This window comes from Sinohyriopsis cumingii, chromosome 9 (genome assembly GCF_028554795.1).
Source record: "Sinohyriopsis cumingii isolate HCF-2022 chromosome 9, ASM2855479v2, whole genome shotgun sequence".
NCBI lineage: Eukaryota > Metazoa > Mollusca > Bivalvia > Unionida > Unionidae > Sinohyriopsis > Sinohyriopsis cumingii.
The window spans coordinates 73,916,978-73,943,531 of record NC_142969.1 but is presented as its reverse complement, the minus strand read 5'-3'; the positions used below and the strand labels follow the sequence as shown (position 1 = coordinate 73,943,531).

The 26,554-nt window shown below is 35.3% G+C and overlaps 1 long non-coding RNA gene across 1 annotated transcript in view; it reads right to left on the bottom strand.

Annotated features, from left to right (window-relative positions):
* Positions 1-874: 874 nt before the first annotated feature.
* Positions 875-26,554, bottom strand: part of LOC149792026 (uncharacterized) — a 34,218-nt gene continuing 8,538 nt past the window's right edge. Inside the window, exons 2-3 of the long non-coding RNA XR_016423465.1 lie at positions 3,724-3,806; positions 875-992 (exon numbers count right to left, since the gene is read on the bottom strand). This is a non-coding gene — a long non-coding RNA (uncharacterized LOC149792026). The remainder of the gene's footprint in view (positions 993-3,723; positions 3,807-26,554) is intronic.

Genomic DNA, 26,554 nt, shown 5'->3' with positions numbered 1-26,554 from the left:
CTGTTTGGCCTTTGGCGCTGGTGCATTTGCATTCCATGTCGTAACAAATGACTTGTATTCGTCTGAAGGAGAATGCATTTTCTTCATCATGATGAATGTATCAGACGAAAATTATCGTCAAATTTTTCTGCACTTGTGTGCTATCAATACAAAACATTTTTAAATGTCATAAACTTTGGTTTGCGAATGTTTTAAAATGGCCTTAGGTCAACAAAACGGGAGCCTTTCATGAGATAAAGGGTCTAATAAATTAATTTCTATTGCCAGTACATTTTCTGTATTTTCATTGTTTTACCATTTTAAAATCAATGTCACTCACCCCTGATTATATTTTTCAAACTTTTCATTATTCTTCAAGCCTAAATTCCAGACCCATTTTACCATGCTTCTCAGGTCTGCGACATGAAACAAAAACAAGGAAGACAACAGGACTAAACTGAGTATAACACGCTTTGTCGTGAAATTAATCATTCACCAGGGATTGACGGGTGTTGTCAGCATTTCCATATATATATATATATATATATATATATATATATATATATATATATATATATATATATATATATATATAGAGAGAGAGAGAGAGAGAGAGAGAGAGAGAGAGGGAGAGAGAGACAGACAGACAGACAGACAGACAGAACGACAGAGAGAGAAAGAGATAGATAGAGAGATAGATAGATAGACAGATAGATAGATAGATAGATAGATAGATAGATAGATAGATAGATAGATAGACATATAGATAGATTCTACATTAATAGCCAACATTTTAATTTTGTATTTCACATTTGAATTGATTGTATATTTCAATCAATTCCATTTATAATATACTTCACTTTTATAAACTGAAAAAAATCAATTAAGTCAGGAATTCTGGAAATGAGTTTTTATTGGTAGTCAGTCTCCATCTCACCGATCTCTGTAAACCACTGCCAACATGATCATTAAGTTCAGTTGCTAACTAAAACGTCTTAGTTTTGTCATTTCATCTGTAAATAAAATACTTAGACAATTTATTAGAGGCTCCAAATAGGGTCAATCATCATGGTGCACACCTGCACACGTCTGTTTTGGAAGATAAAAATATTAGGAAAGACATAAATGAATGAAGACCTAATCAAAAACTTCAGTCACTTGTTTTTCTACATTTTACAAATGTTATGATTTTGTATGCAGCTCATGAAATGATGACCATAGCTTAGAATTGATACATATGTACAGATGAAAGTATTTAACCTACAAGAGCCTTGTCTGATCACTGAAGCACTTGATATCACTGTGATAATTGATTATTAACTGCACAAAGGTTAGATAAATGTGGGCAATTCAATCCAAGGCTGTCTGCGTTTCAGTTTAAACCCAGTTATTGTTGGTTTGAACCAGATAGTGCAAGCTTAGAACAGCTGGGACTTGTTGGCCGTATAATTCGAGTCTGGCCGATTTAGGGGTAGTTGTCAAACTCAAGAATTTGGCATTCTCAGGTGTCGTATATTAGTCTACATTCAAACCTTACCACTTTAAAATTAAACCATTGAATAAATCTTTTGATCGAAGCTCAATTCAGTATACATTACAAATAATCCATCTTGAGTTCAGCCTTTGGTCACGTATCTACCCGTTTATTATTTCTTCCAGGTCGTAACAAAAGACATATTAATTTGCATGAGCTAATATTGGATTTTACCCCTGTTCTTTACAAGGAAGTTTTTAACCAAATATAGAATATGTGTCGGTGAGCAGCAGGGAGGGCGAACAGACCTAGGGGATCCGACGAAAAATAAATCCTCCACAGAAATCCAATCCGGAGAAGGCTTCTATTTACCAAATAGAGGCTTCCTGGAAGAGTTACATCGCTATTGACCCCCAATCCGAAAATAAAACCTTAGTTCGAAGATCTAGCTGCAGAACAATATGTTCATGATTTGCATTGATCTCTGATTATATTTTGTCGACCGACCTGAGGTAGGCGCCCTCTCTGCTGCTGTCGTGTTTAAATGGAATTTTAGAATTCTCAGAGTGTTAAGATAAAATATAACATGTATCAAATAAGATATAATCTCGATTTCAAGATACAAAATACAAATAAAATAATATGGATGTTGGAGAATCACTTAGTTCAAGAATAGCACGAGAGCGATTAAATGCAACAGAAGAGTATCTACCAGTGCAAAAATCGGTTAAACAAAAAATAAAAGCTATTCGAGATGCGAAGGAAGGATTTGCGGAGGCAACTAAGGAATTATTTAAACCAGTAACTGAAACAACAGAAAAAGTTCTCTTAGGTGATGTAAAAGATCTTGATGTGAGAAAACACGGTATTCTTCCTGTGTTGAAAAGAATTGAAGAACAAACTCGACCGCAACCTCCTGCTGCACCCGCTGTACGTGTTGCGCCTGCGGTAGCTGTTAGGGCTAAAAAAATAATGCCTTTTGTTCCACCCGCAAAAGAAAATTACTAATCGAGGAATAGATAAATGGGGGATAGGAGAACCATTAAAAGATGCTGATGAAGCATTTGAATTTGGTCGATTAGCAAGTAAAAAAATTTTATCCAAGAAATTTTATTTATATCCTGATTATCCTGTTAGCGGTCGAAGGGATTGGATGGACTTATTATTTAAGGCGAAACAAAATATTGACAGACTAAATAAAACTAATGAAAAGTATATTGCGTATGTTGAAGGATTTAAACGTGAAGAAATTGAACAGAGGGAAACGAGGGAATATAAAAAACAACAAGAAATAGAAAATAGAGAACAACAAAAAAGAATAAAAAACTTGATAAAAGATTAAAGGAGGAAACAAAAGCAAAAGAAAAAGAACAAAAAGAACATAAAAAATTAGAAAAAGCAAATAAAAAAGAACAGAAAAAAATAGAAAAGGAACAGAAAATAGAAAAAAGTAAAGAAATATTAGAAAAAGAAAAACCAGAAGAGGAAAAGAAAGAAGGAGAAAAATAAATTTCTGTGAAAATATATCAATCTGATCCTGTGCCTCAGGGAATACCCGCAGATTACTCCAAAATGTTTTCAAAGGATGTTATTGATACAATTCGCATCAGTGAAAATGATGCAGTTGATATAGTGGCTTTTAGTTATGAAAATAGAAATGTTTATTTGAAACCAAAATATATTAATTTAGTGCCAGAACATTTATGGAATCAAGTAATTTATTCTGTTCATAAAAATAAAGAAATGGAACCTGACGATCCGAATTTTAGAGATTTTCTCAAAAAAGTTAACACGATAAAACAAAAATATTCTTTACCCCCATCTGGTGCTACGGGTGGTCCTGATACTTCACCAGTAACATCGGTACCAATTCCACTTCATTCATCTGTTAAAAGTGGTCCATCTAGTTCTTTACCTTTACCTGCTAGTTCTTCACCTGGTACATCTACTGGTACTATATTTTGGGAGGAGGGTTCCAAAAAACCGTCGGTCTTAGATCGTTACAAGAATTTACTTACTGATTTAACTATTCAGAGAGTTCGACAAGGTAGTAAGGAAAACGCGATTACAATTGCTTCTCGCTACAACATGAAAGATTATTATATAAAACCAGAACATTCTGGTATCGATATACCAGAAGATATATGGCCACTAATAGTATATTCTAGATATAAAAATAAAGACCCTGATTCTTCTGATCCAGAATATAAAGAATTTTATGAAAAAGCAACAGGAAGAAAAATAAGAATAGAAAAACTAGGTCCACGTACCGGTAGCAGATATAATTCTACCTGTCCTGATAGCGTCGTTAATGATGTATCTCGGCTTGAGGTTCTTATTGGAAGGAAACGAGCTGGAAACAATTCACGCGAAATAGTTAATGAAGCAACATATATATGTAGAAGATTGTTTCAAGGAAAAATCATTGACGTAGTTTTTTACCGCGATCTTATCGATGAACTCATAGATGATCATCACCGTGATTGAATAATTGGATTATAAAATAAAATGATCGTACACAGGAGCCATCAGAGAGTGATACAGGCTCGTATCATGAATTCAAGGTTACCTGTGTATAAACTAAAATACGGATCGGGGATAGGTGATTCAATAATTAAATTTTTCACTCGAATAGCACCTAAGGTTGGTCCGTTAGCTAAGCAGCTATCGTCGAAAGCTATAGGGGTTGTTCGCGACAAGGTCATAGGTACCGTTGGTGATGCTACCAGCAAAGCATATGACGCTATTAAAGATAGAATACTGCGATTAGTGAAGGGGAAACCGAAACCTGCGAATAAATTGCCTGTTACGGCTGAGATGCCTGGCGACATCAGCAATATTATAAATGACGCGGCTAATCAAAAATTAACGTCGTTGGCGTTACAACAACCACAACAAGTAACCAGTACCTCTGCATTTGGAGGGCGTCTTCGTTTTAGACGATAAAAATATTTTATTAATAAATATGTTCTCGCGGACATTTAACGAAGCTTTCAAATTGGATGAATCAGCAGAGAGAGACGACTCAGTGCGAGACTATCAGTATTATTCATACGACGCGATAACACCAAACAGTCCCAGTAGAATCGAATTACAGGTACAGGATACAACAAGATATTTTCTACCGTGCGAGGCATTTATTGAGGTAAATGGCAAGATTGTGAAAAACGATAATACTAATTATGGAGCAACTATCAAGGTTGGATTAGTCAATAATGGTATTATGGCGTTATTTAAGAGTGCCGCATACATGATCGATGGCAGAGAAATCGAATCAATTAACGACAACTCGATGTTGCAACCACAATCATAGGCTTAGCGAGATACTCAGATGATTTCACCAGATCGACTGGTCCTAGCATGATGTTTACCAAGGATAATTCAGATGCTGATAATAATGATCCATTTGAAGTCAGCATACCGAGGGTAGGCCCAAACATAGGTGAAGCAAATGTTGCTAACATAGAGCCTCTTGTAATTAAGTCCAATCCCAGGTTTAATCTTGGATTTGCTGCTCGTACATCTATGTTATCGGGTGACAGTAAAAGATTTTCATGCACTATCCCGCTGTCACATATCTTTGGATTCTGTAGGGATTTCAGAAAAGTCATATTTGGAGCTAAACACACGGTTGTCTTTTATCGAAAAGGTGACAGTAACGATGCTATCTGAAGGACGGGACCTGACAACGGCAAGGTTGTATTAGAAAAACTAACGTTGTGGATGCCTTCGATGACACCATCAATAGAAGAAGAGAGAAATCTGTTATCGTTTATGAATCAAGGTGGTAAATTTGTCATGTCGTGGCTGACGACGTACACAGATAGCATCCAGAATAATATAAACGGCAATTTCACCTGGCATATAGCATCACAGCAGGGTGTATCCGCGCAAAAGACATATCTTTATAACTCTTCAAAAAGTTGAACGATTAGGTGATCAAACTCAAACTCATATGATTTTCGATGCATTCAATGCCGGTGATGTATCATTGAGGGTAAATGGACATCAAGAGCCTGTTGAGGAGATTCAACTAGATTACGCAAATAACTCAGTAGCGCGTGGTTATCATCGTTTGTGGAGCTACATGGGTCGAGATCAAAATATTGATACCGGATTGCAAATATCTCAGTTAGATTTTATAAAATTTTATCCTATCTATTATTTTTCACTGGAACACATGGATTTGATAAAGTAATCTGTTGTTGATATTCATTTTAAGGCTAGAATAGTTAACGCAGCTGGTGATGTATTTAGAGCTATTGCTGTTATACTCAGCGATAGAACCATGATCCTCGAGGGTATTGAAGGCAGAATGAGGATCATCGACGCTCCTGCAGAGAAAATGTGATTTAGATTCAATCTAAATTTATAAATGCCGTATGAACATGTTAGTTTGACTCTGACTCAGGGTCCGATAAAAATGCTACAATCAGAATTAACAAAAAATGTGGGACGAACTTGACGTTGAAACACAATCAGATTCAGGGTGGTCCAAATAAAATATCGATAACAAAGACAGAGCAAAAGCATCTTAATAAAGCTAAATCATCAAACACCGGAGGGCAAATTGCGCTACCTCCGGCCGCTATAAAGGATATGATTAAGGTAGGTGGTATTTTCCCGCTATTGGCTGCGATACCAGCATTATTAGCTGCTGCTGCACCAGCTGTAGCAAAGGCAGCTGCGTTAGGTGCGGTTGGATATGCAGGTCATAAATTAGCGCAAAAAGTTACAGGTGGACGATATGGTAAAATAAAAAGGACGAGGACTCTATCTGCCAGGAACACGATATGGTCGGGGTCTTCGTCTAGCATAACACCGATGTCGAATTACGATCTAATCAATGCTGCCAAAAAACAAAAAATAAAATTTTTCACAGGTGTGTTTATGCGAGATCAACTACCGGCTCGTCCGAATAAATACGAAACAGGAACTATAAATCTCGACAACAGGACTGGACCGAGTACTCACTGGGTAGCGTACGCGATAAATCCACGTGAAATTAGCTATGCTGACACATACGGATTAGCTCCACCTAGGGAATTTTTAGATTATGTAGCTCAGCTAAATACTCCAACGTGGTACTCTACGCTACCAACACAAACACTAACTGATCCTCCGATATGTGGCGACGAAGCAATAAATATTTTATCAGCGATATCTAGATCAGAAAAACCGTATCATAAAGCAGTTCACGAGTACACATCAGATAAATTAAATTAGGTAAATAAATATAAATGGTTGACATCTACGGTAGGTCTGGCTCGTTACCTGACATCGATGTGGATTTATCTAAATACGCAACAAAGGACGATATCAACAATATTTTATCGCTGGCTGGAGTAGATCCTGATGAGGTTGCTATTTTTCAGGATCAACACGGCAAATTAAAAACCAGCAACATTAAAATAACTGATATAATTAAGCGAGATGAACATAATACTCACGTAGATAATCTCAATACTGTTAAAGAAGATACCAGAAAAATTAAAGAAGATATTAATAATCGCATGAAAATCACCCGTGATAGGATGTTAGGAGAAATTAATATGAATAAAAATAAAATATCTTCACTGGGAGATCCAACAACAGGTTAAGATGCTACAACAAAAAATTACGTCGATGATGTAAAATTAAAATTATTGACTCTGCGTGAAGAATATAATTCTCATCTAGTTACATTTACAAGATTCAGGGATAATACTCTGAAAATACACAAAACACTTGAAGATTTTTGGGGAAAACCAGCTGTGATCAACATAGAACTTGCAGATATTAAAAGTTTACTTGATAATAGAGTTCGTGTGGTAGCATTTTCCACTTCCGCGAAATGGTCAAAGGCAGAATTCGGGCCACGTCTTGCTGCAACCGTTGATGGTATTTACAGATTAACAATAATAAATAGCTCAGCTAAATTCGATGTAACATCGAGTATGTATATATTACGAGAAGGTTTCATACACACTCTTGCATTAAATCCTGAGGATAAAAATTTAACTGAAGCAACCTACGCGTACGTGATAGAACTTCTAGTTGAAACACCTTAATTATAAATATGGAATACAGATACAGTCAAGCTCGTGCGTGGCAGATGTCTCTGAAGAGTATCATCGACGTCTATCAGGTAAAAATAAAGAAATATCAGCGTAGATTAGTTATTATTGATGTTGCTGTTTATTCTGTATCAGCAGTAATAACTGGTGCTGGAATAATTTTATCCGCGTTAACGATGATAGTCCCTGTTGTTATCACAGTAATCGTTTCTACAACTACGTTAGCTGGTGTATTCGGCATTATAACAAAAAAATATCTTCGTGTACCAACACGAAATTAATCGCGTATAAAGATAAACAAAATACAGCAACAGCAGCGTACTCTAAATTATCTTTGTTGTTGTCAGAGAGTCTCAACGACGGCGTTATATCCGACGCAGAATTCGCGCTGATATCTAAGATTTATAATCAAGCGATTAAAGATATCAATATAAATAATGACCGAGTTACTGCAACAGATTGCGACGAACACGACAGCGATAAAAACAGTAATGATATCAGCTAGTTCAACTAAGCCAGAATTTAGTATTATTTTTCCTACTCCTATCTCTATCAGCGAGATAGCACTAGTTCAATTACGTATCTATTACAGCTGGCCAAATATCAGATCAAAAACATTTGGTGGACTACAGTCAAATAATTCTTTTGTTTTTGCTTATAAAAACAAACCAGATGGTACTCCAGACTGGAATGTGGTTGGAATACCATCAGGTAGTTACAGTATTGTTAGTATTAATGATGAACTCACACGCAGAATAAAATATATAACAGGGAAAGATCCTGGAATAAAAATAACTGCACATGAACCAACACTAACCTCAATTATCGAGGTTGGTTCTGATTATCAGGTTGATATTTATGCTAGTTCAATAAGAACAGTGTTGGGTTGGCCAGTAATCAAGCCACCAGCACCACCCATACCACCAGAGCCACGGAGAGAGAATTTTATTACAGATAAATCGGCCTATCATGATATTGATCTTAGAATTGGTTTCGAGAGAATAATTTCTTTGAGATCAACACCAACAATAAGAAGCGAATTTGATTTTGATAAAAAAGATGATATGCACTGGAGATTTATTAAACATGAAGAATATTCTTCCGGAGGTGGTGCAAAAATTGGATATGTACCTTTCAGTACCACTGGTATTAATTATATGGTTGAAAAGATCAATGAGATCGAAGGCAAGTATTTTTATGAGTGTATATCTGAAGTATCATCTTCGTGCGATAATCTCATCAAAAATATGGAAATGATAAACCAATTAGCGTCACATGTAGAATATCTTAATACGCAGTTGATTAAAGCGATAATTGATGATAAAACAGGAAACAAAGAAAAATTTAAGGCGACGTTACCAAATTATAAATTCCTTGGATCGGACCTGAGTGGGACGAAAACAGTCCTTGTTGATTCCGTTGATGAAAATTTTCCCAAATTATACGCTGCGTGGAGAAAAAAATCACTACTACAGCCACCATCTATTCTCAAGAGCGATAACGCCAAGGATTGTACCGGACGACATATTTCACCAGGTGTAGTTAATATAACAAATGTCATCACGGTTAATCTCAATTGTGATATCATCGAAAACAGCTATAACGCTGATGCAGAAGTGTTAGATCAGGCGAAACAAGGATTCGTTTTGTATTCGTTTTCACCAAATATACCACCAGGACATTTGATTGTGCAAGAGGCAATCAACCCTGTTTATCTTAGGTGTCACAATAATTTATTGCAGCAGGTAAATTTTTCCTTGACTGATCAATCTGGACATCTGCTAGATACACGTGGAGAAACACAGAGTATAAATTTATTAATAAAATCATAAAAAATTTATAAATCTGTAGATTTTTTTTTATTTTCAGTGAAATTTGATTGTTTCTGTTGATTTTTTGACTGTTTTGGTCGTTTTTTGACTGTTTTGCCCGGTTTTTTTACTGTTTTACCCGTTTCGCTTATTGGATGATTTACCCAACATGGTCGATTCTCTAATTGATTTCAATTAGAAGAGATACAAGAGTTAATTAAAACAAGTAAAAATCAACCAAAATCAACCAAAAACAAACAAAATCAACTCAGAAAACAATCAAAAAACAAGCAAAATGATCAAAAATCGCTGGTTTTTATTGACTCTTGTATCATCTCTAATTGAAATCAATTAGAGAATCGGGTATCCTACTCAACCTATCTAATGAGTGAAATCAACAAAAACAGTCAAATTTCACAGAAAAAAATATGTACAGAAAAAATCAAATATTTATTGTTTTTCACCATCTATCAATCTCCGCAGTTGTCGTGCACGTGTGTCTATTGTTTTTTTGACTCGTATTCATCAGATAACGATGATCGAATCTTTTCAACGACACGTGCTAAAGGAGCAAAATCACCTATGGTAGCTTCATCAATGTTAATGAGCGATTTGTACATCGCAGTCTGTATTCGGACGACAGAGTATATCTATTTTCTTGTTTGTGTTGCGTTATTGTATCAAAATCAGCAACGATCTTATCAGAATCTAAATCATCTGATAATTGTATTTCTTTGATTTTTAATGCCTCAATGGATTTTATTATCTCGTTGATATTTTCTTGATTCATATTCATGAATGATTTTACTTATCTAATATAAGAGGAAAGTAAGAGAATTTTATCCATGATCCAGATTTATATGAGAAGGTCGATTTTTGTATTCCCTCTGCAACAAATAGTACTGAATTAGCAAAAAAACCGAAATATTTTGCGGCTAAATTTATTGATGAGAAATATATCTCTTCACCTGTCTCTATATTTATTGATTTCACTGCCTTAGAAACTTTACGTCTACCACCTGCGTTTCCCTTCAGAGTATTTTCCCTCTGAGTAATAGCCTGAAGATTTTCTATGGAGTTATTTAGTTTGTCTCGTTCAATATGATCAATTGCTAATCCGTATCCGATTGGTCCTTAAAAACATTCATAAACGAATCGATGATTAAGATAATGATGATCTCCTGCGCTAAAACGAAGATAACCAAATTGATCAATATTACCGACTGTTTTTTTTTTTTTTTTGTTTTTGTTTGATCGTACCATCAGCTGATGCTTCGTAGTTATTGTAGATTTGATGTTTCCTGTATTGGGGATTCATTATATATATACCATTTCTCTAAATCAAAATTTGTCCGAGAACCTACTTAAATAATGCTCCTCACACCTGATAGCGATACTACTATTAGGAGATTTTTTGTCATAATGTCTTTTTAACTCTCTGTATCTTTTTCCACCACATTCTAAACAAATTCTAGTTTTTCCTCGTATTCCAATGTTGCATCTGATGCATCTCGTCGGACCAACTCCACCTCGTCGTATGTAAGCTAAATATATTCCACAGTACTCTTTTCTGCATGATCTATCACAGCAAGTAAACGAACCAACCATGAGCCATTTGCAGTTATTCATATTTATTTAAAGATATACTTGTTTAAAATATAACAAATGATATTTGATCTCGAGAAACAGAATATGTTATTCCTGAGCTAGATCAGGCTAAGAAAGAGTTTTACGATGATGGAGCAGCTCATGTATGATAGACGTGGAAAGCAGCTGATATTGATAATACGATGAACGATACACGAGCTAAAAAGATAATTAACTCACTTAGTAACGATAAATTTATGTTCAGAATAAAATGTATTGTGAATAACGAGAACGATGTTTGGATTACACGCGATAAACGTGATCCTGTGATAAACGGAAAAAAAAATCTGTCGCGGTGAGTAATAATTCTAGACCAGGATTACTAACAGGAATAGATAAACCGTATTATGTGCGAGCATATCCTGTAGCGGCTGTTGTTTATGGCATTTACAGATTAAATAAGCCTGTTGCTGAGAATCTTGCTAAGATGAAAATGTCAGTGAAGATCAATTGTGTAGCTGAACGAGTGATAGAACACTTCACGACTATAAAACGCGGAAACGGCCTAACAGATTTAAGAAAAGAAAAATAAATGACTGGGCGGAGTCAGTTGTTGATGGTGCATCAATAAACGACGTTGCTGTGTTATCAGCGAAATTAAAATTCTAATCACGGTAAAAACGATATCAGGTGAGATATTGCATTCTTCTGCGTATGAATCCAAAGGATCTCCTATCGAAATAATTGACCATAACTCACATGCTTGGAGTGGTGCAGTAACCATTTTCCATCGGAATCGTGTTATCAAATTCTATTCTACCGCGGGGAATATGTTCGATTTTATTTATGAGATAAGTAAATAGGATCCAGTATCTGTTTGGTTGTTCTCAAGCGATGATCGATATGATCGGTTCGTCAGACCTAACGGAGATACGTATCGAAGTGAATCTCTGCATGATTCGATGACGGAGATAGCAGAAAAATACTCAGTGAATGAAGAATTATTGGTTAACTGCTTCACTATTCCGTCTGTTGTTGCACACGCAGCAAGATAAAAAAATACGTGGAAACCAACCAGAAAAGATTTCCTTAAAGATGTTCAAGATAGTTGCGTTGAGTATGGTCATGGTGGATTATGGAACACAAAATATAATTTTATTAATATGATTTCGTTTGACATGATAGAGTGTTATCCAAGTAGTTTTTTGGGTATGGGAGAATGCAACAAATATTTCACTCGATTTGGTCATCCATGCGACGAAATGACCAGGATATCAATTAACGGTCATTTACCGGATTTCCCCCTAACAGGATTCGCTAAGGCCACATCGTTCAAGTTTGCATCAGGATTACACAAAATATGCTATGTTTGGTTTGGAAGACACTTATCAGAGCAACATTAGGTTCCGATAGTGTTATTGAGATACATGTCAGATTCTGCAATGTTAACGTCGGTGATGGTCAGCGAAGCGATTATTTCACATCAGAAACAATTTGATGTTTGGCTACCAACCGAACACGATGACGCAAAAGATTTAGGTAGAAAAATTATTGGCAAATTTACTCAGGGTGGTGCTTATGATCATCAGGGACGTAATTGCAGATTAATTATGGATGAGTCTGAGTTAGATTTTATAATAGCTGATGCCGCTGAGAGAGGTATATTTTGCAGCAGAGAGAATATTTATGTCGCTGATGGAAAGAAATTAGGTACCGTGGTTAATTATCTCGAAGGAGAATCACCTCAGTATGTTCATCTAAGATCATCAATGTTAGCGTATGCGAGTATAAATCTTTTATCGATGATAAATACATTTCCTGATACCGCAGTTAGAGTAGCTAATGATTCGTTTTATATTGATAAAAAATACCTACCAGAGTTAGAAAAATTAACCGGAGATGGATCATGGGGAACATGGCGAGTAAAGGACGAATATATCTTACATTATTGCGAAGACGCTGACGTAGCTGATGAAGAAAAATACCACTCAGATAGCGTATCAGAAACATCGACAGCACCATCTGTGTATGATCCCGCCGCAAGATACAAGATGATCTACATAAACGGACCGGGCGGATCAGGAAAAACAACCAGGATGATAGAATTATTTAAGAACTCCGATATGATTGTGTTGACACCAACACATCGATTAGCGCGGGAGATGAAACAACGAGGAGTAAATTCGTGTACGTATCACAGTTTATTCAAGTACAACGGTGGTACGTGGAGTCCATCTAGGATGGGAGAAAAATATATAAATAAAACTATTATCTGGGACGAAATTTGTACAGTATTTGCTGGTACATTGAAAATGTTTCTAGAGTGGTTATCAACAAAAAATACTGCTGTTATTATGTGTGGCGATCACGGTCAACCAAATCCTATTGATGGTGAATCTCCTCTTACATGGCTGAAGGGGTTTGTTGACTATTACGAGGAGGTTGATATTGATTACAGATCGCTAGATGGCAGATTGAGTGAATTTAAGAAACTAATTCGATTAAAATCAAATAAAATTCAGTGTGATGTAATGAGAGAGGTAATCACAGAAACATCAGTGAAGGATTTCTTATCGATGTGGACGCCGAATGATTTGATAGTAGCTAGCAGAAAAATAATCAGGGATGTTCTTCAACAAAAACTTTTCAAGATACATCAAGAAAAATTCCCATCAATGCCTGTTCCGCTGTGTTATAGACCAGTCGATACAAGATTACAACATATTGACGTCGATATACCTGGTAAAGGTAAGCAAAATCTTGTATTGAATGATATTGTCGTCGTTGATATTGATTTCGTTGATGATATGCTAGGTGCAGAAAAAGCTCCGTGGACGTTGGGATACGCTATGACGATACATTCTTCACAGGGACTAACTATCTCAGATTGTCGAGTTTGGATTGTAGATGACAACATATGATGGTCCAATCTAGTGTATTTAGCTGTATCTAGAGTGAGGAAAATATCTCAATTAGGTAGAATCACCTTGGATAGATCGGTTATTAACGACGAAACAAACGAGTACATGATTAAGAAAAATTATTCAGCTATAAACAAACTGATAAGAAAAATAATCACGAATTCGACCTGGATGTAGATTTCATTTTATCGTTGAAAGAAAAACCACTGTTCCGGTTGTAATTGTATTATGACTTGGACATATCAAAAGAACGATTCAAGACAATTTACCGTGGACAGAATAAATAACAATCTGGGACATAACAGAAAAAATGTCACTCTAGCCTGTTTAGAGTGTAATGGACGCGGCATAGATTATTTGAGTGACTGAAGAGGTAACTGAGTATCAGCCGGAATTACTTGTAATTCTTCTCGTGTAAAACCACGTAGAGGAGCAAAAACATCGAGCATATAAATTGCTGGTCTACCTGATGATCTTGTTACAGATACCATCTTGTGTGTTGTTACACTCCAGATAGGATCTGTTGCTCTTTTTCTGCCACCCTCAGCCTCACCGTGTTTATATAAATATCTAAAGATGACATCACCGAGGACCGGTCGAATTGAAAAATCTTTTCTAATGATCGGTATAATTTTTTTTGTATAGCTATTGCTGGTTTCATATTTATCGATCTTGTTATCTCGTTATTTATTGCTGAGATAACACTCGGTAACCTGACGACCCAGTCGCTGGATCGTTTATCCTGAATGAATTCTCTCACGTATTGATAACCAAATAGTTTTTCGGCTAGTGTTTTGTTAAATCTTTCAGCAATAGCCTGGTCGTTGTGAATGTTTACTTTACCACGTCGTATTGCAACATTCTTTTTGTTCATCAAATAAGTAACATCACCAAGGAATTCTCGTCCAGGATCAACCTGAAGCAATCTTGGCCACGTTAATGGACCTCGTTGATATATTTTCTCAAATGCATTAGCTACTTCAGTTGCTGTTTTCGTTATTAACGGCTCGGCTTCTTTGTATCTGCTAGCGATATCTACCACGGTTAATACGTATTTGTATGTTTTATCGTTAACGGTATCGTGCGGTAGAAACATGATATCAGCTTGATGAACCTCATTTGGAACGCTGACATCAAAATGTGCGTATTCTATTCGTTTTGGTGGTGGTAGATAAATCTGCCAGATAGCCTGTTTAGATAACCACGTAGCAGCTACTGATGATTTTACCTTAGCAGCCTTTGCTAGTTTTTTAATAGCGGATTTACCTTTCCAAAATCCAACAGGAGAATAATAAATCTCTTCCATATAATACTAACCAGCACCTAGAACTAATTTACTTTTCATAGCAGCATTAATGATCCAGCTGGCCAATTTTTCTCTGAGAGTTTTATTTTTTATGGAATTTAATGCGTGAATTAATTTAATATCAGCTAGATGTCGCTGTTGTAGATCCTTACTTCGATATGAGATATCATGAATATGACAAGCTCGATCAATTGCATTTACAGGATCCTCACCAGGATTCGGTTGATCTTGATCATTCAATCTGATATCGAGTCTAGTACCTGGTCCGCAGTAATTGTATCCTGGTAGATGTTTTTCTCCGGGGTATTTGGACCAGAAGAATCCTGGTAACGATGATAATCCTGAGGTAATATCACCTCCGTATTTTCTTCTTTTTTTAATGGTTTCTACTTTAACTGATTTTTGGTCAGATGAAGAGAATCTAAATTTCTTTGTACCGCATATTTCGCATTTACCAGTAACAGCTGATCTATTGTTTTTTGTAACGATAGTCGCTACATCTACCGTTGGAGTTCGTGTTCTACACCGCACACAATATAAATCCATGATATAATTATAACATGAATGTAATTGATTTTACAGCTACAAAGAAATCCGTTCCGGTAAAGCATCATGCTTAGTTACCTAATTCGATTAGAATGATTATAATAGGACCATCAGGGTCGGGTAAACACAGTTATTGTTGAATCTGATTATGAGGTGGTTAAAATGGGACAAATTATATTTAGTTGCACCATCCGTAGATGATCAACGATGCTATCAGGTATTGAAAGAATGCAATGAGAACGCAGCATTGTTTAATAACGGTGAGAATATAGTTGATTTTATCACCGATGTTGAAGAAGCGCCATCGGTTGATGTTCTAGATGGTTCGATTAACAATTTGGTGGTCTATGACGATGTCATGCTAGATAAACAATCGAATCCTGCCAGAATCTTTTCACGTGGACGTCATAAAAATACTGATGTTATTTATGTAACTCAGAGATATACACAAATACCTAAAGTAATTAGAGATAATTGCAACATGTTAGCGATCTTTAACGGTGTAGATACACATACTCTGAGAAACATTCATCAGACTTGGTGTAGCGGCGATATGGATATAAATCAATTCAAAAATTTCTTTGGGAGAGCTCAATCTACACCGTATGGATTTGTTGCAGTCAATTTATGTGATCCACGGACCAGATATCGAGTCGGCCTAGATAGAATCTTTTAACGGAAAATCTTAAAAATTCCATTTAAACACGACAGCAGCAGAGAGAGCGTCTATCTCCGGTCGGTCGACAAAATGTAATCAGAGATCAATGAAAAATCATGAACATATTATTCTGCAGCTAGATCTTCGAACTAGGGGTTTATTTTCGGATTGAGGGTCAATAAAGATGTAACTCTTCCAGGAAGCCTCTATTCGGTAAATAGAACCTTTCTCCGGATTGGATTTATGTGGAGGATTTATTTTTTGTTGGATCCCCTAGGTCTGTTCGCCCTCTCTGCTGCTGTCGGTGCATGATTAGGACCAGAATAATCTATAAAGAAATCGTAAAACCCCAAATCAGATATTTACAGTGTTTATCTTATTCTAAATGCTGTCATATTGCAATTTGAAACCTAGCATGAAACACTACAATATGGAAAAGAATTACAAGTATGCTATAGCATGAGGTTTGATTAGATAGAAGAATAGATTGATTGGTGTATCAGATGTCTGGCCTTAACATTTCTATCTCATACCAACATATCTTGACCGGAACTTCAAGCAAAGTAGTCCTGTAAAGGAAATGTTAAATTGGCACTAACAAACTAAATATCTTTAAGTTCAAATCAATGTTAAATTAGCGCTTACAATCTAAATGTCTTTACATAAGTTCAAGTCGTTTCTATTTTTATGTATCTGAAAAATGCATCGGTATTAAAATTTGTCTTCACTCATGTGTGTTGTCAATATAACATATCGTCGTATATCTGGCCATGTAGAAATATTTCCAACTGAATACAAATCCATTTTGTTTTTAATAAAAGTCATATATGAAAATAGCATTCAAGTATGTCTGTCACATTTTAGTTGCCTTGACTTTACTATAAATAGTATGGGTCACAAGAACTAGGAATATACCATGCAGTGAATCATGTTCACCATACATCATCATGTAACTTGTTATTCACCAGGGATTAAGGGGTGTTGTCAAAATCAATATAGTCTACACATTAATAAAAAACACTTTATTTGTGTATTTCAGATTTTAATGCATTGTATATTTCAATCCAGATATTTTTGTAGTATATGTAACTTTCAAAATTCAAAATTAATGACAATCTCTAATTTTGGCAATGAGATTTTATTGCTAGTCAGCCCACATCTCACCGATCTATGTAGATCAATGTGAATATTACACTTAAGCTCGGTTGCTGACTAAAACTTCCTAGTTGTGTCATTTAATCTGTAAATAGAAAACTCTTAGAAAATGTATGTGAGGCTCAAAAGGACAGGGCATCATGGTACGCACCTGCTCATGACTGCATCAGAAGTTAAAAACAGTAGGAGAGAAAGACGTAAAGGAAGATAAAATGTACATCGACAGTCACTTGTATTTCTACATTTTACAAATGTTATAAGCTGATACACATGAATCAAGGATGATTACAATATTATCTGTGTTCACTCTGTGTCTATAATAAGCTCAAATAATTGAAACACTTTTCCTCCTTGTGCTAATGCGTTGTTTACAGCACAAAAGTTATATAAGAGGGTGCAGTTCATTCTTAAGATGTCTGAGTTTTGAATGAAACCATACAGTTAATCCTGAATTGAACCTCTTGGTACATAGCCAGTCATGTATTTTTCTTCCTTGACATATTGAAATTTACCCCTGCCCTTTACAATGAAGTTTTGACTAGAATATCGAAAACCTGTCAACTCAAAATTAGGACCAGAATTATCAACGGTGAAATTGTAAACACAAATCACTTCTTTAAAACATCTTACTTAATTTAATGTTTACCTTATTACAACTTTTTCTAACCTAAAACATGTAAAATGCTACAAGGAATTACAATTTTGTTATGCGGTTAGGGTTAAGGCTAGGGTTATAGAGATAGAGTCGTCAATCATATATCTGGCCTTATGTAAGTGTTTCTATCACACACACACACACATACACACGCACACACACACACACACACACACACACACACACACACACATATATATATATATATATATATATATATATATATATATATATATATATATATATATATATAAACCAGCCCTTTGCATATGCTACAGTCTTTACTTTAATGAAACAAAAAATTAATACTCGACTAGATTGTTTAAAAATCTTTTATATAGTAAGTTGAATTTTATACTAAAAATACATAATACACGAATAAATGAAAAGAAAGCAGGTCACAATAACAGATGGTTGTAATAAATTCATTGGAAATGCAATTCATTTCCTGCATTGGTATATCTTTTTCCTTATCTTCCATTTCCTACATTGCTCCTTGTTTCCATTTTTCAAATATATTTCTTATTCTTCAGAATATAAATTACAGACATATTTTATCATGTCTGACTCTTTTAAAGGTGTCCTGATTTAACTTTCAGTAGAATGGGACCTCACAATGAGGAAATCTACAATAAGCTAGGAACATCAAGCATAGTCATGTAACTTAATGCGTAGACAATGTTCAACATACAAAGCCATGTAGCATAATGGGTAAACTAGGCACAGCTCGTATAATCTAAGTAGACAAGGTACATCATGCATAGCCATGCAACTTAATGGGTAAACTAGGTACATAAAGCATACTCGGGTAATTTGATGGGTAAATTTGGTACAGTATGCATAATCATCTGGCTTGTTGGTAAACTTGGCACAGTATGCCAAATCACGTTTCTTTATGGGTAAACTAGGTACATCATGCATGTTTCTTAATGATCCAAGGCACATAGTGTTATCAGTATTAATCTGTCCTAAATTTTAGAAGTGTCCATATCCTTCTGCATTTCTTAGTTTACTTTGTTAAATCAGTTTATTGCAATTGTTTGTAATAATGTTTTGTTTCAAAAACTGCAAAATCATTTATAAGATATAGTTGTCCAAAATAAGTATTTTTGTTGTCAATCTCCATCTCAATGATGTCTGTCCCAGACTACCAATGTGATATATGCCTGGGCTTTTGAAGAACGACTTCTTAATATATGCTGATCTAATATCCAGTATGGCAGCTACAACGTCCATCTTTAAAATATTGTTATCACTACACCTTGTGGACAGAAGTCATATTTATTTGTTTTTGTATCTCCAGTAGACTTATATTTCTCCTAACTAAAAATGGTACTGCTCGCATATCCACTTGCAAATTTTCATTCATGACAGGATGTTCATATTAACACAGGATGTTTACTAATAGACTTCCTTTACTGTCTAGTTGGACCTGAATGAAAATGGTGCCATTTGGACGTCCATTGCGGCCATCACAGTGGCCAATCTTAAAATTCTTATTACTAATTTTAATTTCCTGATTCAATGATCGTGTCAGAATGGTGTTTTCACTGTACGACGTTGTTTTCTGTCTAGTTGGTGATACATGATTTTGTGCCGATCTTATCACTACCTCTCCTTGTACTGGACAAGTTCTTATACTGTCTTATTGGTCCTTTATTCAACAATGGCGTTGATCTGACAGCTAATATGGCCACCAGTGTTACCCACTCGAAAATCTTGATGTAGATTATATTAAACGGAAAGTCAGCAGACATGTGGGTTTTATCACTACTATTCCAAAATGGATGGTCATATCAACATGGGACCTTCACCAATAGATTTATTGCTATTATAGTGTCGGGAATAAAAAATAATTGCTTGCTTTTTCTTGATAAGGCAACTTTACTACTAACAATACTACATGGTTAATTCCATCCCATGTAGTAACCTTACACTATCTCCAGGCACTGATTAGTGATCTCCAAAACCTGATGTAGTAACAATACTATAACTGATGTAGTAACAATACTGCATAGCTCTCCTGCTATTCCCCCAAACCCATGTAGTAACATTACCCTTTTAATCCAGGCACTGATATTGTGAGCCCCTAAACCTGATGTATTAACAATACTATAACTGATGTAGTAACAATACTACATAGCACTCCTGCGATTCCCTTAAACCCATGAAGTAACATTACCCTATTTCTGAAAAGAAAATTTAGTGTTGTCTTTCTTATATGACTATAACAAAGTATTTAAATCAAATATCATTATAAATGCTTTCTTCATAGTCATATTACGTTTTGGGTTGCCTAAGTGGTTAGAGCAGGAGGTCGCTGGTTCAAACCCTGGCCTAGTCATTACAGAGATTTATATAAATGGTGCTAACAACTGCCTTGCTAGGCGCTCGGCATAAAGAGGTTAGTATTATAACTAGTCTGCCTGCTGTCAGGATAATGTCACAGGGTGGGACATGCTACTACATGTCTGCAGCATGATGTCCCAGTGCTAGACATCCCTAAAAGCTGCCACACTAAATATGTTATAGCGGTAAGACTGACAAATTGTTAAATCTACATTAAAACTCCAAATCACACACACGTAGTAATATTACCCTACTGATTATCAATTGTGACTACCTTCCCAAGTCGACATTGAAACGCTCAATGTATGAATGATATAACCCATCATATGACCTTGTGCAGAATACCAAAATTCAATTCAAATCTTAGGATTTAAAGTCATATACAAGGATTTACTGTGTTTGATGCAAATTTGTAATCCCAAGGATGGGATTTTCAATCCTACGCTAAAGCACCAAGTCAAAAAGGAATACTGTGAATACTGTTGTAAATTTCAAGTTGCAAAACAACCACATGTTTGTGGGACATTTAACGTAAGCCACTGCTCGATTTAATATGTAAATATGTTGCAATTAATGTTTGACTTGATTTCTAGAATTCAATATTTTCACATGATGCAAACAAGGAAGTGTTTGATATTTTGTGTGCCCTATACTCCCAGTAAATTGTCAATATATTCAGAAGTCATGGTAACGGTCAGGTGTGAAGCATGAGCAGCAATCTTGCACTGGTGTTCTTAAGTTGAAAATACAACTATACACATATGAATGTGAGAATATTGCTATATTGCCTACTTGGGATCAGCTCAGGTGATTAGACTATGTTAGGATGCATGTAATTTAAAATCAGAATACTTTCTTCATGCGGGGATCAGCATAGATTTCAATATGTTAGGATCAGCCGAACACAGATTGGAAATCATCATAATCCTGTACAGTGTTTCATTCAGATTCTACATATAGTTTGGCTTTCTCTCTGTGGGAGCTAAACATGACGTTTAGCTCCCACAGAGAGAGAGCCAAACTATATGTAAGTGGTGATATGTATGTATGTATGTATGTATGTATGTATGTATGTATGTATGTATGTATGTATGTATGCATGCATGCATGCATGTATGTATGTATGTATGTATGTATGTATGTATGTATGTATGTATGTATGTATGTACATCTGATATTTGTTTTCATGGAAAGAGTTGAAATGAGAAATAAGTTAGTATACTCATGTAGCCTCTATTATTCTCGCATGGCATATTTGAAATTTTTATTTGTACAAGACTATATTTGTTGTGAAATTATTGGTTTATAAGGCTGATGAAATGAACCAGATTTAGTGTTGTTATATTACTACAGAGCAGATACAACTTTTTCAGAATTTACCTGGCTCACAATAATATTACTGAAATATAGATATCAAAATTTAGTTTAAGAAGATTGCTACATAGCCTAGATGTGTATACAAGACTGTAAATCAAACTCCTTGTTGTAATTTGATATTTTAATAGACTGTAAATATATTTCAATTTAAAATTTTGTAAAGAGCTACTTAAGCCTCTACTATTACCATGTACAACAATACAAACTTCTACCATAATAACTTGCCAGTATGTAGTCAATTACTATAAATACTTTCATCCACCTACATGAGTGTATGCATGAGTGTCAAATGGACAACATGTAACAGTTCCTTACTACTTTATACGTTTATTATGTCTGCTTAGAGAATGTCAATTGACTTTATTACGGTACCAAAATAATGAAACATTTAAAAATCATATCAGTACATTTTAATACATAGAAAATAGCATGTAGCTGGTATGAGAACTTTGTAAACATGTCACATGCTTAACTGACTTTAATGTAATTACCGAATATATTTACAAAGCATTTAATATTTGCTGGCACCAACAGTTTCTCATGGTAAATGTGATTAGTTGTGGGCTTTATTTTGAAATCACATCTGGATACAAGAAATATGTCATTCCTACATCAAGTTTGTCATCCTCAAAATCTTCTTCCCCTGAAAAGTGCATACAACATTGTGGAACTTTTAATTGAATAATGTACATTGCTGTTGACAGTAATGGTTACCATAGTGAGATCCAATTTTTGTAAAAAAGCAAAGTATAGGAAGTGTCAAATGCTGTCTTGACAAAATAAATATAATTCCTGTATAGATTATGTCCTGACTTTTAAATGTGTGTGTTTGTGTGTGCGTGTGTGTTTCATTAAGTTTTTTCAGTCATATCTGCAGTGTCAGTAATGTCTAACGCTGGGACATCATGCCGCAGACATGTATTATGATGTGCCACCTAGTCATATTATCCTGAAACCAGGACGACCAGTTCTAATACTAACCTCTTAATGCTGAGTGCATATCAGGTAGCTGTTAGTATCATTTTTAAATAAGTCTTTGGTATGACTCGGCTTGGGATCGAACATGCGACTTCCCGCATAAGAGTCGGTCGCTGTAACCACTAAGCCACCGGAGCGGTCTAGGGAATATGCATGTACCTTATATGTATTCATGTACGTGTACTCAAATGTGCACAAACAAGCCACCAGAGTGACAAGCATAAAGAACTGAAGGGTTAGTTACCCAGAATATCCAGTGCATAATCCATGTGAGCGAATCGAAATTTAGCAAACGTATTGGATCATATTGGCTGCAATCAATCAGGATTAAAATTACTAATATGCTAGATTATGAAGGTTCTGCTTTAATATTAACCTTTGTCGAAAATACCGTTAATATGTTTTAGTTTTGTGTTTCATACATGAGTACGTTTTATCATGTAACACTGCGCATTACATGGACGTTTATAATTGCCACACTTGCAATGTAGTTGTTTTCAGGCTGCACTATTTATCAAAATGACTATATTGCAATAGGGCTATTTTCTGCTGTCCCCCTCTCCAAATGTCCTTATATGATGCATACTGTACACATGGGGTCGTTAACATTTATTTCGGACATCAGTTTCGTGTTCACGTGTCCGTTGCCATGGTTATAAGGTGTCAAAATACTATTAAAGAAGACATGAAAAGTAGTCATCTTTTCCATTTACTTCTCGTAGATACTGCTTTACCATGCGATATTCACTCAGTTTCACATTTCCCATATGCATTTTTATTATTTTAGGGGTTATGAAGCTCTGTAAATAAAGTTTGGTTTCTAAAACTATTCCAAAATGGTCCATCGTAGTAGACAAAATCAGAATATCGAACTTATACGTCAACTGAAAACTGTTGCTAAAATACGTTGACAAAAAGATACTTAATAATAAAATACAAAAACCGTTATTCAATAAAATGTTGTTTAATATTATTGAATGAAGCTTAATAGTATTCAGTTATTTAAATAATTGTTTGATGTTTTTGAATATGATTGTAAAGCAGGCGTTAACAGGGCATGTTCATTCGCTTTTTCGCCGAATACATGGGTTGGTTACCTTCACTGGACATGACAAATGTTCTTTATTTATTTATGTACTTTTATCATCATATTAGCATGGCTATATAACACTCACACTATTGTGTTTCTATCTTTAGAAGAAAAACAAATTGTCTTCCACACCCCTTGAGGTATCCTATGGTCAAACTATAATCTATTTATAACCTTTATATTCATCCATAAATATATAATATGGACATTCATAAGAAAGAAAACACTATTCGATCAGCACTTTTAATGAACTTCTGAAAAAATTGAAACATGTTTTAGAAGTAATGTCACTGGAGAATACAGGATAGAAACAGACTATATGTGTTATACTCTCTAGATCTTTTGCGTCTATTTGGAAACCAGCGCGGAATACTGCATTACACTGACTGCATACAGCTTTATGTGGAGTGAGATGATGTACACGTTTATAAGGAACATATACCTATAATGAACAAATGGAAACACAATCATTTCATTATACGTTTTGTAAATGCTATTTACCAGCACTTAGAGTCTGCAAAGATGATGATTTACATCTTCCAAGATTCGGGGATTTATATAACGAATGCAACTTTCAAGGAAATTTTGGGAGCAAGTTTGCACATACACTTGGATGGAAAACGAGTCAAAGTAAGTATTTTTCTACTTTTACATTGTTTAAAGTAACTATATATGATTATATTCTCTCTCTCAAACATCAAATGTACATGTAAGCATCTACTCAATTCTTCGTAATTACTCAAAACTGGGGCCCTCGAAGGGGGCAATGTATACATTCAAAAAAGTATAGAAAAATGTTAACCAATAAAATAACGTTATATGATTATATTTTCATATATGCCATTAAAGCAAAGCTAGTCACATTACGTTCATAAATATTTTAAGTCTGTATCCTATACATGTAGTCCCACATATTCGTCCGTATTCCAACGCAAAACCATGCGAATATCTCGCCGAAAGGCTTTCTGTATCACTGGAGGTTCTGAGAGGTGTTTAAAAATGAAAATCTATGCAAGTAAGACGATAAAGCATCTGATACAAGAAATGCACTTCCTAAACACATATTACCTAACGGTAGCAGTTAAACAAAATTAATAGCAAATCCTGATGATTGTAACGTCCCCACTCATCCACCCACAATATGACACAGGGGTGATACACACTCCTGCCGCCTGTACAGTTGAGGTGAACAATTGTTACTGTAATTGCCATTTTTGGTGTTTTTAACCATGGACCCTTCATAAATTCAATGCAAGGTGACCAGACAGAACTTGCAATGACTGAACTGTCATCAGAGAGAACAAAAAGCATTAAAATAAACCATTCAGGCCAACATGGACATACAAAGTCAAATTATTAATGAGTATGTCTTAAAAATGTCTTTTGTATTCATTTGAATGTGGTATGTAAATTGCCAGATTAGCCATTAAGCATACTAAGCACGTGCTTCGGGCACCAGCCCAACATGGGCACCAGAAAAAAAGTAGAATTATTTGCTGATGATAAAATTGAATGAATTATATATGACCATTTCGATCTGCATGTAGGAATATTTTGATTTGGAACGGTGGCAGTACTGATATTTTACAGCCTTTCTTGGCTTCTGATATTTGTTTTTTTAAATTTAACATATAGTTGCTGAGTGTGGGGTACTATAATATTTTCAGTGATGAGGGCCCTGGAAGGCCTCAATCTGGTAATTGTTATGTATTATCATTTTCTCTTCTTCAGTATCACACATATAAGATGCCATAATAATGGAAACATCATGATATGGAGGACAATTTAAATTATACAAAAGTATCATTTTCATATAAACATAAAACGAGCCAAATGACTACTGATGAAAGTAGTGGTCACAGTGTAGAAAAATAACTCTTCATTTGATTCCTCGTTGTAATATTCACATTCTGGAATATATGATGCATCCTTAAGATGACTAGGTAGTGCTGCTTTCTTTGTCAGCTCATCATTGATCCATATTTTGCAGCCAAGAAACCATAGGAAACTCTATACAACGGCACAACACACAACAACCCGACCACCAACCTTGCAGGTCCAATACCATCCTTTGATCGATGCCATGGAATATTTCTGCTGGTATTGGATCCACAGCGAATGATTTTGTTTTTGGAGTGGCGAGACTGGATTTGTAAATGTAACAGACCTGGAAAATCCATGCATGCCATAACGTCATCGTGCTCTTCCTCTGGGAGATGCTCATTTTATAATTTGGAGCCTGTTTGGCTTGATAAATGTCCATATTGATATCACGCAGGTAATCAACTGATATCCTGGGGAATTCATTCAGTTTCCAAGTGGCTGCACCCATCTTGAAGTAAAAGTTGTGCATGTTCAGCAAGTTGTTATCTTGAACCAGGATTTAAGCCTTATTCCGTTACATGAATAGATCCATTTTCAATTCAAAAAAGGTGGAAATAGTCATCATCGGATAAGGAAACAGGAACATCAATGTAAAGATATGACTTTGTTTTAATTAGCTCACGCACATTTTGTAAACGTGGTTTAATATCTGTTCTTGAAAGCTTTCAAACGTTTGTGTTGTAGTGATACATTGCATGTATTCATTAGCGAAGTGGGAGATTTCCAAA